At 39.0% G+C, this 15,685-nt stretch overlaps 1 protein-coding gene across 6 annotated transcripts in view; it reads left to right on the forward strand.

The window, feature by feature from the left end:
* The window catches only part of SAMD12 (sterile alpha motif domain containing 12), a 345,023-nt gene that overhangs the window by 55,238 nt on the left and 274,100 nt on the right, over positions 1 to 15,685 (forward strand). The window lies entirely within an intron of this gene.

The following is a 15,685-nucleotide window of genomic DNA, read 5'->3' on the forward strand; positions in this document are numbered from 1 at the left end:
TGTGTGTAGGGGGGCAGCTGTTTGGGGAAGCATCCTCTGTCCCCACAGCCTTTCCTACATCCCCAGGCTTTTAATATTTCTTAATAGATATATTCAAATTCCTTTTCCTTTAAGATTTTCAACTCTGTTCATATTTAATGAGTTATTTATATATTTTATTTGTAAAATATTATTTAAATTTCCCTCTCCTTGGGCTAACTGCATTTGGAATTGGCAGATTTTAAAATTTTTATGGGCTTTGATTTTGCAAGAGAAAAATCAAATGACTAGTGCATGTCTGGAATACATGAATACTCTAGTATTTATTATGCCCAGGCAAGTGACTAGACTGTGGAGAAATAAAACTGGTCCCTGCCTTCAAGGTGTTCAGTCTAGTGAAGGTGATACACATATACAACATAAGTACAAGAAAATGAGGCAAGTGCTCAGTAATATTAAAAATAACTGACCTTTGTATAGCTCCCACTAGTGCTCAAAATGTCCTTCACGTGTATTGATAGAAGCAAAAGCTTTGCGGAGAAAAGAATAATTAGAACTGACTGGAAGACTTGGGAGAAGCTTCATGGAGATGATATTTGAACTTGGCTTTGTAGGATAGTCTATAGTCTGCACAAACAGAGAAGAGGTTGGTGGGGTGCATTCAAGCCAAGAGAATGACATAAGCAATATTAAAAAGGCACAAAAGGGTAAGATATGTTTGGATATGATTAGTAGATCAGTACAGATGGATCTTAGAAATCAGGGAACAGTGTCCTAGGCAATTCCTTGCAAAAATAACTAGGACTGGATCATAAGGAACTGTGAATGCCATGCTAAGCACTGAAATGAAAAACAGTGTTTCTGACGACATTCTGGTGATCTTATTTCCCTTTGTTGTGGGCTCATAAAAATGTAGTTTGAGTATCTGATATGTTTCAACACAAGCTCATGTATGTTTGAATTCTCTAGGATTTGTTCAACTGTAGGTGACAGCAAAGTAGCAAACTATTGCATGCAATCAGTCATGTAATGGGGTAAATATTTATTGTATTACAAAACCAGAAAGGTCAATCATAGCTCAAGCATGGTGGACTCAGGGCTCACACAGTGTCATGAATCCCATCTTTTAGGTCTGTTGCATCTGTCTTTGCTTTACTGTCCGGCACGATATCTGCATATAGCAGTCCCCAGCCTCAAGTCCAGTAGACAAGTGTCTCTTTATTGGAAGTTCCTGCCAGAATCTTCAGAATTAAGGAGTCACTCTGATTGTATTCACCTGCCCAACTGAAATGTGGGCTAAGAACGTTAGAGAAGTGGCTCTAAAGAAAGTACAGATCCTATTTCCAGATGAAGGGGAATGGATCAGATTGGAAGGCAGAAAATGTCCACTACAATGCTCTGTTCTTCTCACAGGTCCAACTACTGATTTATTCATCTACTAATTCACTTATTATTAGGATTGGAGGCTCAGGTTTCATTGATAAACAGGAAAGCAAGTTTGATTTGTCCTAATAAAAGTAGCAACAAGTGCTGGCAAAAGACCAGTGCTTTGTTCACTGCAGCTGTGGATGTGTCCCTGTCTTGTGCTTTTACAAAATAAATGGATACCTTTTAAAGTCCTCACAATGGGAAATGATTTAACTACAACCAAATTGTGTCTGTTTAATTTTCTACTACCTGATCTACAGGACATTGTAGAGCCCAATGCAAACCTTCATTCTGTTGATTACGTGTTGCATTGTGTTGAGAGATACTTTAAATTGTCTTTTTTTTTTCCCCTTTACTTTAGAGCTTGCTATAGAAGCTTGAATGTAGGGCTTTAAGAAAGAAAGTGCCTTTTCAACCAGAACTATAGAGTTGCTAGGGCCCCCGCCATGATAATTGACACAGCAGAGGTTCAGCAAAGATTGCTCTGAAGTTTGCATTATCAAATCTACCCAGATTCTCCAATCCACAAAACCTCTATTCAAGCACTTTTTTTTAAAGCATTGAGGGATTTCTAAATTTGTCAATTGACTTGTTAGACATTACATATTATGTTACCTAAAATAATGCCATAGACTGTAAAAAAAAAAAAAATGTAGAATTGTGAAATCACCTATGGTCTTTATGGCTTTCTCTTTCATATGAACATTTCAATTTCAATTGCTGTCAGTTCCTCTAAATAAGAATCGATCTTCCCCCCCCCCCCCCATTCCTATTCCCGTCATTCTGAGTACTTTCCAGGGAAGTAACCAAATTAAATTAAGCTCTGCAGCTTTGAGTTTTTGTATTTATTTATTCTTTTGTAATTTGGTGAATCTGTTGCCCTAAGATGTCCCATTTGTTAACAGTTCAATTTCCTTCTGTTGTAGATGAGTTGTCAATGATAAGCAAAGTAGTATTTGAATTCTAGTAGGTTCTTTGTGAAGAAAAATATAATATACAAGACTGTCACAGTTTATTTTTTAAATGACAGAGGTATTGTTAGTACCTTTTAACTTGAATTTCCTGAGGAACTTCAAGCTTTAATAGTTTTAAAATCAGTAGAAAAGTAACTACATTCACACTTTCTTTGGAGGAAATGTATTCTATCTACTGAATATGTGAGTTATTAGCATTTTTAACTGTTAGCTAAAGTTCTTGATAGAGGAACCCTAAAGAATTGTTAAAAGAATAAATAGTGCTTTTGGGGGATGGAGGGGTTGCTGGAGAGGGTTTGGGCATTGGGTACCTACTAGAGCTAGGCTGTGATATCTAACCTTGACCAGTGGGTGCCATTCTCCAGCATAGGATGTCCCCTGTCCACTGACTCTGGCCAGCCAAAGTGTACACTGCAGAATGGGGAGGAAGGGGTGCTTTCATTTGATTTACCTTATGAATGACTCTTCCTGGAATTGACTTGCCAAACCTTTTCCTCAAATTTCAAGATTGAGTTATATAACTGAAATTATCACTCTATTTCATAGGCAATAAAAGAATATTATAAAAGAAATATCCATAAATACGTGTAGTTTCGTTTCCTTGTATCCATAAATACATGTAGTTTCGTTTCCTTGTTTAAAAAAAAGAAAATGAGGGCGCCTGGGTGGCTCAGTCGTTAAGCGTCTGCCTTCAGCTCAGGTCGTGATCCCAGGGTCCTGGGATCGAGCCCCGCGTCGGGCTCCCTGCTCCGCGGGAAGCCTGCTTCTCCCTCTCCCACTCCCCCTGCTTGTATTCCCTCTCTCGCTGTGTCTCTCTCTGTCAAATAAATAAATAAAAAATCTTTAAAAAAAAAAAAAAAAAAAAAAAAAAATTAAAAATTAAAAAAAGAAAATGATTGTAGTACTGAGCAACTCTGTGAAGGATCTCCTTGTTATAGTGTGATCTGCCTCAGAATCCCATGACATGCTTGTTGGCGAAGGCTCTCAACCCCACACTTGGTCTGCTCAGGCGGAATTTTTTTTGGTGGGGAGAGTGGTGATTACCAAGCTTCCCAGGGGATTCTTCTATAAAATAAAAAATGAGAACCGCTGGTTATAAAAGACTGTAAAGTACTAGGAGAGTGGCTTGCCCATGAAAATGAGGGGAGTATGAGAAGGAGAGAATTATACGTATTTATATGGGTAACTACTTTAGCTTGCACAGTAACTCTCACCCTCAATATTACCACCTTTAAATATTAATATTATTCACTACCGAAGTAATTGTAGCACTATTAACTACATATAAGGTTACACTTTAGGGAACGATAGTGCGTTATTATACAGACATCACCTTTCCAGCAAGATTTATAACCTAAGATAGACAGTAGTCACTGTTGGATACTTAGGACACATGTTAAGGACAGAAATTTTAAAAAGTATATTTAAATTGCGTATAAATTAAAGCTGTTCATGTTACATTTTAATTTAAAGATAAACTAAGTATAATTTGGACTTCATGATGTAAAAGGTTTCAAAAGGGATGGGTGTGTGTATCATGCTCAATTTTGAGTTTGGGGGAAGCTGTGTCTAGGACTGTCCCCAAATCACACACTTGTACGTTTCAGAAAGAAAACCATTTCAGAAAGAAAACCTACAAATATATGCATTCCTGCCCTCAGAGTCAAAGCCAGTTTCATGAAGACACAATAACATTTCTGCTCTTTGGGGAAGTGATTTCTGAAACTCTTACGCTACCTTGCTGCTCTGTCCAGGTGCCAGCCAGTCAGACTCACTCTCATCCTTTGCTCAAGCACAACTTGGTCTAGCTTATGGGTTCAATCAGGATAGACGAGGTGTTTTTGGCTGTTAGTGGATGCCTGGAGGTTAAATATTATTAAACTTTGGATAGTTGGCCAAACCCATTCACATGAGAACTTTTAAAGTTTTAGTATAATTATTTGGCACTTATGGGATACAAACACACACAGATGAACATTTTACTGGATTTGTGATCTTTTTGCACCTTCATTGAAGACCAATTCAGAATCACCCAAGACAGTAATGCTTTTCTTCTACCAGAAAAAATATTGAGCCTTAAGGGAAGAAGGCTAATATTCCTCGTATATTTCTTATCATCCACTTGCCTCCCAAGTGGCAACTCACTGTCAATATTTAGACCAGAGTGTTATTAAGAATATGAAATGTTATCACAGAGCAGATTTCATAAGAAATTTGATCCATCACTTCAGTATGATACCAGACTTTCAATCATGTTGTAACATTAAAGTTCCATTTTTAATGTTGCCTGGGCCTGGAATTATGTTCGAAGTTGAATAAAATGAGTTTGGAGAAAACGCATTCATCCTTTTCATTCATACCTTCACCTCTGTCATGCTCTGCCTACCTTTTTGACTGCTCATGGGAATTTGGTTGAAAATAAGACAATGTGTATTGATTCGGCACTTGCTGTGTGCCTAGAACTGCCCCATATTTAACAGTAATGAAAATAACTCCCTACCCAAAATAAGAAAAACAAGTACAAGTAATTGGTGATTGTACCAGTGATGTTGAAGCAAGAATATAAGATGACTTGGAGATATGAGTCTTTATCTTACTTGACATGCAATCATAGATGAAGTGTTATTAACGAGTTTATTATTGTGAAAATGGTAACTTTATAGATGGGAAAAACCTTTGAGAAGGCAGTTTTAAGCTTTAGTCTTTTTTTTAATATTTTATTTATTTGACAGAGAGAGACACAGCGAGAGAGGGAACACAAGCAGGGGGAGTGGGAGAGGGAGAAGCAGGCTTCCCGCTGAGCAGGGAGCCCGATGCGGGGCTCGATCCCAGGACCCTGGGATCATGACCCGAGCCGAAGGCAGACGCTTAACGACTGAGCCACCCAGGTGCCCCTAAGCTTTAGTCTTTGATTCACTAATTTTTGAAAATTGTATTGTCTGGGAGTTTGTTCATCTAAACAGGCTTCATCTTGCTTTTCAGAGAAAATAAGATCTGTCCTTGGAGAATACTTCTCTCATAAATTGGAAGTTGTTTCCCACTTGTTTTGGGGTCTAGTTCTATATTCTATACAATAGATGATGTGTAATTGAGTCTTACTATTGGTATTGAGTTCAGAATTCAAATTCCAATTAACTCTGGACCTTGAGCAAATCACCAAGCCTTCTAAGCCTCAGTTTTTCCATCTATAAAATAGGAGTAGTAGGGAGAAAATGAGATGATGATTGCACCATGCATCAGATTTGGTACATAATAGCCCTCAATATGTGCTTTGGGGTAGACATTATCTGTGTTTTTACATACCTTCAAGGAGTTTACAATCTAGTTGTTAAGATGGGACATATATTCATGTGGTTATAATTTAATACAAGATGGAGTTCAACATTAAGTGCTCAAAGCCATAGGAAAATGACTAAGTTATTAAGTTTCATGAATAATCAAGTTCCCGAAAAACTGAAGATAACAAAGCAAGGCCATTGATTAGTGGGTAGATAGAATCAGATGTAGATAAAGAATTAGGAGTTCAGGAAATCTCTAGGCAAGACAGGGTGTCACCTTCAAAGCTGGAGCTTGGTCTTCCTTGGGTTGGTGCCTCCTCTGATCCATCCTGCTACTTTATAGGGACCAGTGTCCTGGCCTGCAGTGTCCTGTACCTAGACCATAGGGGTGACCATGAGTTTGGGCACTGGGTTTTATTAGTGACTGGATCAGTAAGCAAGAGAACATCTACTGAAAGGTTCTTTTTAAGGATAACAATGAGATTGAGGTGTTAATGGGTGATATTATGGTCAAAGCACCAAAGAATACTAATGTCCCATTGGAGGGCCCAAGGGAATGATTCCAGTGACTGCAAAATGGGAGCCAAGTAATGCATCATTTTGGGTTCTGACCTCATCTTAAATCTTGATGTCGACAGCTCTAGTAATTGAGTGAGTTCACAAGGAACATTGTTGTTTTAAGCTGGTGGACATATTAGGATCTGGCTGTTACAGAAAACCCAGTTAAACCATAGTTCAAATATATGGCTGAATTTCTCACATGATATGACGTCCGGAGTATGTGATACATAACTGGCTTTCAGATGTACAATATCTTCAATGTCACAGGCTTGTTCTCTCCTGCCTTGTTCTCTTTTCATAAGCCTTTTCCATTTTCATAGTTATATTTGCCTGCCAGTAAGGAAGGCGGTTAAGACCCAAGGGCCAAATGTGGGTGCCAGAAGAGTCTACCCCCTTTAAAAAATGGTTTTCCATTTTTCCATGGAGTGGAGGGGGGTGGGAAGGATGGGGTGACTGGATGATGAACATTGGGGAGGGTATGTGCTATGGTGAGCGCTGTGAATTGTGTAAGACTGATGACTCACAGACCTGTACCTGTGAAACAAATAATACATTATATGTTAATTTTTAAAAAAAAGGTTTTCCTGGAGGTCAACCTAATCACTTACATTTCTCTCTCAGACTCGAAATCACATGGCTAGCTACAAAGGATCCTGGGAAGCGTAGTTTACGCATTGCTGCCCTGAAAAAAATTAGAGTTGCGTTCATAAGAAAGGAGAAATTGGGTATTGCAGAAGCCAGTAGCACTAATTGCCAAGGTCAGTTTAGTCTGAAAAGCTTCAGAATGAAGCGGGTTCTGAGACTTGCTCAGCCCATGTTATTGCTCACCAAAACCCAATCTCAGATTTCATTGCTATGCCACCCTATTCTAATAGTACCAGGTAGAGTAGGAGTTGGAAGCAGAAATAGAAAGAGGAAGCTTATGTATCTTCTGTATTTGTTTTCTGTTCCTACTATAACAAATTACCACAATTTGGGTACCTTATAACAATAGAAACTTACTTTCTCACATTTCTGGAGGCCAGAAGTCTTAAATCTTAAAGGAACTGCACCCCTCAGAAGGCTCTAGGGAAGAATCTCTTCCTCCTCATTCTAATTTCTGGTACCTGTAAGTCCTTGACTTGTGAACATCTCTCTCTCTCTCTGTTCCATCTTCATGTTGCCTTCCATGAATCTGTATCTTCTCTTCTATCTTATATCTCCCTATGCTTTTCTCCTCTAAGGGAACTTGCCATTGGATTTATAGCCCACCTGGATGATCAGGGTGTTTTCATCATCTCAAGAATCTTAATTAGATCTGCAAAGATCCTTTTTCCAAGTAAGGTCCCATTTACAGGTTCCAGGAATTAGGACATGGGGGACATTTATTCAACCCACTACATCCTCTGCTAAGCACTGAGTTTTCCCAGGTCAGCCTAAACCTTTTAGAAATAACAACTCAAAGACCCATCCACCATGTGGTCTCACCAGCTGTGTATATATGTAGAGAGTAGAGAGAATGATTAACAGCCAGGTCACCTTCTACTTATGGGTAGACCTTATAGGGTTGTCTTGAGTACTTGATGGACATGGCTAAGTATGTATTCAGTAAAGAGAATCAGTCCATTATTATTGGGTTGCTTTTATCTGGGCTTTGCTGTAATATCTAGTCTAGGAGAAGCAAATCACAGGAGTATGTTGTTTTGCTCTGGGTTAAAGAGCTTGGTGCAGAACTGTGTTGTGCATACTGACCTTTCTTTCCCACTCAACTATGGCCTCAGGAAATAGTTGAAGGCACGGTGAGTATGAATTGCATAATATGCTGACCAGAATGATGGGGTATCACAGCTGATTTAAATGGTAGCCGAGGATGGAAGTAAACCAAAGAAACCATGTGACATGGGTTATTTCTAGGGTATGGTTAATCTAAGAAACTGTTTTTTGAGGACTTAGGCTTTGAGGCACCACAAAAGACAGTTAAATAGGAAGTTGGGTATGCCCTCCACCCAGTATGGCCAACTTGCCGAATTAGCGTTCCTGATCCTCTCAGACTCTACAGAATCATCTCAAGCACCATTTTATGGTAAGATTAATTTTTCTTTTAGTTCTGCTTTAGATGTTTATTTTAATTGGATTTTACAGGGAACAGAAAGAGGTGGTGGTTGTAGAGGATTGACAGGAGAGAACGAGAGGTAGAAGGATGTGGTGGTGGTGTGATTCCCTTCCTACCGCCAGGTGGCGCTTGGTTTCTGAATGTTTAGCCTTAGAACATTGTCTTTTCTCCTCAATTTTCTTAGAAATGTGAGGCAACATCATTTTGAAGCAAATAGGTGACTCTTCATGGATTCTTTTTACCTTGAGGATAAATTTCAGCCTTATTGGAGGTTCTCTATAGGGTCATAAGGAGGGCTTGGTGGGATGAGCCTTTGAAATGCTTTTGGCTAGTGGGAAGGGAGCCAGGAGCAGTTACCCTCTTCATAAACATTTGTTAAATGAATAGATGGCTCTAATACCTTTCCATGAAAGAACCTTCCCCATTAAAGTCCTAGTGCCAGTCACAGAAATAATCAGTTAAGTTCCTTAATTTCCTTTCATAAGCACTACTGTAGGAGAGCTTGTTTTCTAGTATTAAACCAAACCACAGTGCATGATATATTTCCTTTGACTTGCAAGAAATTCCCCACAGACAGCATTAATGGATTTATTTTAAATTGTTGTTTGTAAAATGAAAGCAAACTCCAAATAATTATATAAAATTGTTTTTTAATGTTTGCATAATTTTTTCATCATTAAAAGCCACTGAGCTCTTTAATATTGAGGCAGAACCATCCATTGAACATAAAAAATTGTTACCTTGATGCTTTTAATGTCTCTGCCTAACACACACAGGCATTCTGTGCTCTGTGTAGTTATTTATAGTGCTTGTCACATTAGTGGTTTATTCTGACAAATGTATTGTTTTGGTGTGAACTTCAGTAGGAGGTGGGGGTGGGGTAGGGGTCCTTTATCCTGAAGCTTTCTGGAACCAAGCCTTTGCACTTGGCTGACCTTAGAGAATTGGACAGAGGTGCTACTCGCACTTTATCATTTGAGAGACCCTTAAGTGATGCTATTCTTAGGACTCCCTCTGTTTTCAAAATCATCCTCTGCATAGGCCATAACTCAGTGCTGGAAAAGCCCACAAAATCTACTTATTAGGATCAAGGTGTGGTTTTTAAAACATCTTCCTCAAAATTGCAGAGGTGGCCCTGGAATTGAACAGACGTTTGCTTTGTATTTAATTTTACATACACTTTTACTCACTGAAAATTGTAATGAAAACCCTTAAAAGTATTCTGGATTTGAATATACTAGAGGCCATGAGTATTTTAACTTGCCCTGACTTTTACACAGATATTAGAGAGCAACTTTTCCTGTCATTTCTGTTTCATTAACACCTAGCCTGAGATTGTAAGGCATACTGCTAAATAGTTGTAGATTACTATTATTTTTGTCTCTGTGCATCAGGACTTTTATGCAGAATTAAACTAATGATAATATGTATTTGTCTTACATAACCGAAGATTTCAAATTTTGCATTCATCAAAACAGCCTGACTTGTCTTTTGAATTGACTGACTTTAAAAGAAGAGTTGTTACAAATTTGAGTTTCTTTGTTGAAGTTAATAGAATATAACTTTTGTCTGTTATAAGACTCCTTGGAAGATGTTTTTTAAAATAGCTTCCTAATCAAACCAACAAAACAAAGTGTGGTCTTGCTGCTCAAAGTGTGGTCTATACACCAAAAGCTTGGAGGTTTGTTAGACATGCATAAGCTTGGATCCCACCCCAGGCCCGCTGAATGAGAATCTTCACTTTAATGAGACCCCCAGGTGATTCATATGCATGTCAGCGAGCACTGCACTGGACAAGACAGCAGATGTGTCGGCTAAGAAACTCGTTGTCCACGGGAGTAACACATTATCAGCCATGAATACTTTCTGTAAAGGTGCTTTCCAGATGTCGCTCAGAGAGCCAGTGTCCAAGCTGGATAGATTCCCAAGCCATATCCACAAAATGATGCTTTAATAGGTTTCATGGGGACAAGAAATCTATGACAAACAGCTAGTTTTGTAGAAAGCAAGGCATTGAAGGATAGGCTTTAAAACTTGAGTTTTTAAAGTTTGGACGAATAGGGAAGGTTCACATCAAGAAAGAGATCATACTGCACTGGCTCTGAAGTGCCAAATCCTAGTCAGTCAGGCGCCATTTGAGAAGGACGAGAAGATGGAAAGGACAGAAAAAGTGGCTAGAGAGGCATTTCATCCATCCCATGCCTGTCAGTGTCTGTTTTATACAGACCACCATGCTAGACAGTGATGGACAATGAGGTAAGTAATTAGACACTCTCTCTGCCCTCTAGCATTCTCTAATAGAGTGGGGAAGACAAGAATATCAATAACTCTAATCCAAGTGAAAATAAATATGAAAACAAGGTGAAATAATTGCCTTCTCACCATAGAGGAAGGAACGATCGGTTTTAGCTAAAAGAATCAGGAATGGCTTTTTGCAGGGAGACTTCCAAGCATTGTTCTAATCACATGTGAGAAAGATTGATGTGGAAGGAAATGCTGGAGGAAGGGATTCAAGGACAGAGCAAAATGCAGTCATAAAAGGTCTCCTGGGGTCCAGATCAGCATCTATTCTGATGTGGGTAGAGAAGAGGAGGCATATGGCGAGAGACACCCTAAAAGGGCACTTGGTTGAACTAGCATGGAGGACCATGGAGCCATATTAAGGACAGTCTTCTCTGGATGCTGGCTACAACCTTATTGAGTCTTTTAAGGAGACTCAGAGATCAAGGAGTTCAGAACCCTTTTTTTTTTCCCCCCCCCTCTTTTGTTACCCAAGGGAATAAATGCTTGAAGTTCCTGGCCTACAGCTGAGTCATCTTGGAGCCTGTGGTCAAGATTCATAAATTATTTGTGTTTTTATCCACACTGATCTTTTGGCAGCTTCCAGTGTTCATCACTTTAGCACTGGCCAACTGTGCCCTTGAACACATGCAACTCATATTCAGCAGTATTTTACATTCCTAGAGCATGTTTAGGCTTCCAGAGAATCTTCATATACTTTTGTGTCATTGAAGCTTTAGATCCACCATCCAAGGTGGGCAGGAGAGAGATTATTGCCATCTAACTTTGGCTTGGGAAAGTTAAGTGACTTTTCGGGCAGGTGGCTGATAAATCTTGGAGCTGGGAATAGATTGTCCATTCCATATTTCCACACTTTCCCTTATTCCTTATTGTAAACCACCATGGTCATCACTGGTTTTAGTTAATAGTATTTGTTCCTTCTCTCCATCTGGGCATGTGGAAGAGTGAACTTTCCAGTTTCCACTCCTGTATTGACATGTAGTGTAGGCAGGAAATAAACTTTCACTGTTGAGTCATTCAGATTTGGGAGTTATTGTAGCATAACTCAGACTATCCTGATGGGTCCAGCCACCACATCAAACCATGTATATAAGCCAGCATGTATCCATGGGAGAGTGAGGGTATATAAAATGAACTTAACAAGGCGATAAAGCATATACCCCAAACCCTTCAGAGTACAAGACTATACTCTCAGAGGGAAGATGCTGTGCCTACCTCTCCCCAGTTGTATTGATCATTGCTACTATGTACCTCATACCTCTCGTGACCTGTCTATTTTTGTTGAATGACTAATCATATAATTCTATTTTAAAGAAAACCCTGTGGATATGTCCTTTCTATCAAGACATGCCTTAGCAGTATCATTTCTGTTCTCATATTTCCCATGTTACACACCAGAAGCCATGGGAGTTCTAGTAGCCAACACCAACCTTTACCCAGGAATTTAGTTTGGATAGGATATCTATATTACCACTAAACTGCTAGCCTCTGAGGTTTAAGAAGAAGAAAGGGATGAAGTTAGGATGTTATTAGAAATTCAGAGCAGGAATTCTCCAGCTTGATTTGGTTATATGCTTGGAGTGAGCCATGTACCTCTAGGCGCCTTGTGAGATAATACATAACATCCCGATCTAGCAGATCTTAAATAGATCAGTGTGTTACTTGTTTATGTTTCATTGAAAACACAATCATCTTCATCTTTTATGTACTATACTAATGAATCTGTATTCAAAGGAACAGCATATAGCTGTGTAAACAGGGTCCTTAGACTGTTTCTGGGACTGGTGGTCATTGAAACATTCAAGGGATTGCAAAACACCTTTCATTGAAAGCTGAAGTACCTTTGTGGCACCTGGAATCTGAAGTGGGTTGGGCCTGAGAACTGAGTCTGTGATCACTGTGTTACACTCCACCTTATTTCAGTTCATTAATTATTGGCTTCCAGTTTTTGTTTAATGAGCCCTATGTTGCTTCAGTCTTCCTGACTTTTTTTCATTTCTTTCCTAGTCTCCATCTGTTTCTGTCTTTGAAAATTTCATTTTGGTCTTTAAGTTTAATTAATGTCTCCTCTAACATTTTGTCGTTCATTAACATTTCTTATCAGATTTCTTATATTCGATTTAGTCATTTTGGTGTATCTAAAAACTTTAAGATTTTTAATTTATTTGACAGAGAGAGACAGGCACAGAGAGAGCACAAGCAGGGGGAGCAGCAGAGGCAGAGGGAGAAGCAGGCTTTCTGTTGAGCAGGGAGCCCGATGTGGGGCTCGATTCCAGGACCCTGAGATCATGACCTGAACCGAAGGCAGACGCTTAACAACTGAGCCACCCAGGCGCCCCATATCTAAAAACTTTTAAACCCTTGATTAAATATATTGATCCTCAAAACATCATCTTTTTTGAGTAAATATTCCCAAATGCATATTATTCTTATAAACATTGTTCTGTCAAGTCCAAAGTAGATGATGCCTACCCTTGATATTACAGATTGTACTTCAAAACATAATAGTAATAGCTAACATTTCATGAGCACCTGCATGTGTCAGGCACTTTCCTTAAATGTTTTTTTTATTATCTCACAAAATCCTTACTAAAACCCTAAGAGGTCAGAGCTGTTGTTGTCCCCATGTTACAGAGGAAGAAACTGAGTATCAACAATTATGGAATTCAACCAGGCAGCTGGATCCAGGTCCCATTCTCTTAGCCATTGTAGAGAGATGGAGAGATTAGATAAATGACTGGTCAGAAATACCTGAAAGTCTTTGAAGATTATTATCTTAATTATCTTTCTGTCAGCATCAAAGTTGATGAGCCAGTTTTCAGCTGGTCATTATGCACATATTAATCAGCTAAAGTGATCATTTAAAAATCACACCCAACTGAATTTGAAAGAAAAGTGCTTCACAGAGTCCATATATTTAGAACCATTTTTTAGACTGGGAGAGAACATGAATGTCATGATGTTACACCTCCCCAGGGCTTTGGAATTCAGGGTTCCGAGACTCACATGCTGTGGCTTGCTTGGTGCCCACCAGCCAACTGGGTCCTATGTCCACAGGGACACATACACCCTGTGACAATCGGATAACCCCAGTTGACACATCTGGTTCTCTTCCCATCGGATGTATTATTGCCTGAGCTCATCCTGCATTCTTTATCTTCTTCTAGTGACAAGAATGGCAACAACTAACATTTACCTTTAAACTTTGTGTTAGGTACTTATGCTATTTGCTTTCCAGGCATTTTATCATGTGATTCTTACATCACCTCCATAAGGTCCATACGTCATATTCTCCAACCTGTAGTTAAGGAACCTGAGCCTAGGGAAATTTATAGAACTTCCTTATGGTGACCCAGATGGGTGATTGCAGAACTGGGTAACCCCCCTTCTCACCGTATGTGATTTGGGGTGTATGAAAGGCAGTTGTTCATCAGAATTTTATTACACCCATACTTTGTGTAGCATGTGCTAAGCACTCAGGAAGGAAAAGGTTTTTGCCTTCACAAACTTGTAGTCAGACATGGAGACAAATAACTGAAATAAAAAGATGAATGGTGCTAGAGAAGCACAATAGAAAGATCAACTGATTCCGGGGAAACTGGGAATAGAGTCAATATATTTGATAATTGAGGAGGAATTTAACCAGAATAATAAGAGAAAGGCATTCAAGACCAAGGAAGTTCCACATGTAGAGGCCTCCTGTCCTTCAGTGATTTATTCAACAAATATTTTTGAGTATATAACTTCATTGCAGATACCAGGAATTGCCCTCCTGGACTTCATACTCCAAACATGTAATAGCATTGGATGGAATTCATGAAAGTGCGTAAGACATTTAGCACATAGCTACATCCAGGGTTTACAGAGTGAAAGCATGGGAAGCTGTTGTATTTCCTATAGCTGCTGTAACAAATTACTACAAATTTGTTCTCTTATAGTTCCGGGAATCACAAGTCCAAAAAAAATAATATGGGCTAAAATCAAGGTTTTGCCGGGGCTATGTTCCTTCTGTAGGCTCTAGGGAGGAATCCATTTCTTGGTCTTTTCAGCATCCAAAGAACACCTAAATTCCTTGACTCATGGCCCCTTACCCCATCTTCAAAGGATAGCCTCTTCAAATCTTTTCTACTCTAATGCGCCTGCCTTCTTAAAAGGACCCTGTGATTACATTAGTCCCACCTGGATAATCCAGGATAATCTTCCCTTAATCACAGAGTGTTTGCAAAGTCCCTTTTGCCATGGAAGGTTAAAACCTTTGCAGGTTTCAAGACATGGACACCTTTGAGGGCCTATAATTTTGCAGTAGAGGTAGATGATAAAGAGCTTCATTTGACATACCAAGACCTGGGTTTTGTTTAATAGGAGCTAAAAGAGGCTAGGGGAAAATATTTAGAGGCTTTTGCTGGCGAGCGCTGATGAGGTCTGAAGTAAGGCAGCATCATTGGGAGAGGAAAAGAGTAATCAATTTGAGAGAAATTTAGTATGTTAACTTGATACGTGGATGAAGGAGAGGGAGAATTCAGAGATGACCCAGAGGTTCTCACTTGGTCAGCTGGTTAGAAAATGTTCTTCATTTTCTGCTTACATATATGGGATATTTTCTGAACTATTCAACGTCAGCATAAATATTCAGGGCAGTACAACATTAGCTGCATTGACTTTTAACAAATCACCGGTGTTAGGCTTCTACCTGAAGTTATTCATATCTTCTGTTTTTATATATTTCTTTCCTATTCTCTCTTCTTTCCTTATCTTTACTAAAGAATAGCCTTATTCTTTAATATGATGGTATACTCTTCATTACCTTGCATTTTAGTATAGTTTCCTAAACTAGCCTATGATTGGAGCTTTTTAAGGTATGTTAAGGCTTGACACACATCATTCTTTCTTTCATCTCTTGACATGTTTAAGAAAGTAACCTTAGGATGGGTTAGCCTGGTGATGGGTATTAAAGAGGGCACGTTCTGCATGGAGCACTGGGTGTTATATGCAAACAATGAATCATGGAACACTACATCAAAAACTAATGATGTATGGTGATTAACATAACATAAAAAAAAAGAAAGTAACCT

This window comes from Halichoerus grypus, chromosome 5 (assembly GCF_964656455.1).
Source record: "Halichoerus grypus chromosome 5, mHalGry1.hap1.1, whole genome shotgun sequence".
Taxonomy (NCBI): domain Eukaryota; kingdom Metazoa; phylum Chordata; class Mammalia; order Carnivora; family Phocidae; genus Halichoerus; species Halichoerus grypus.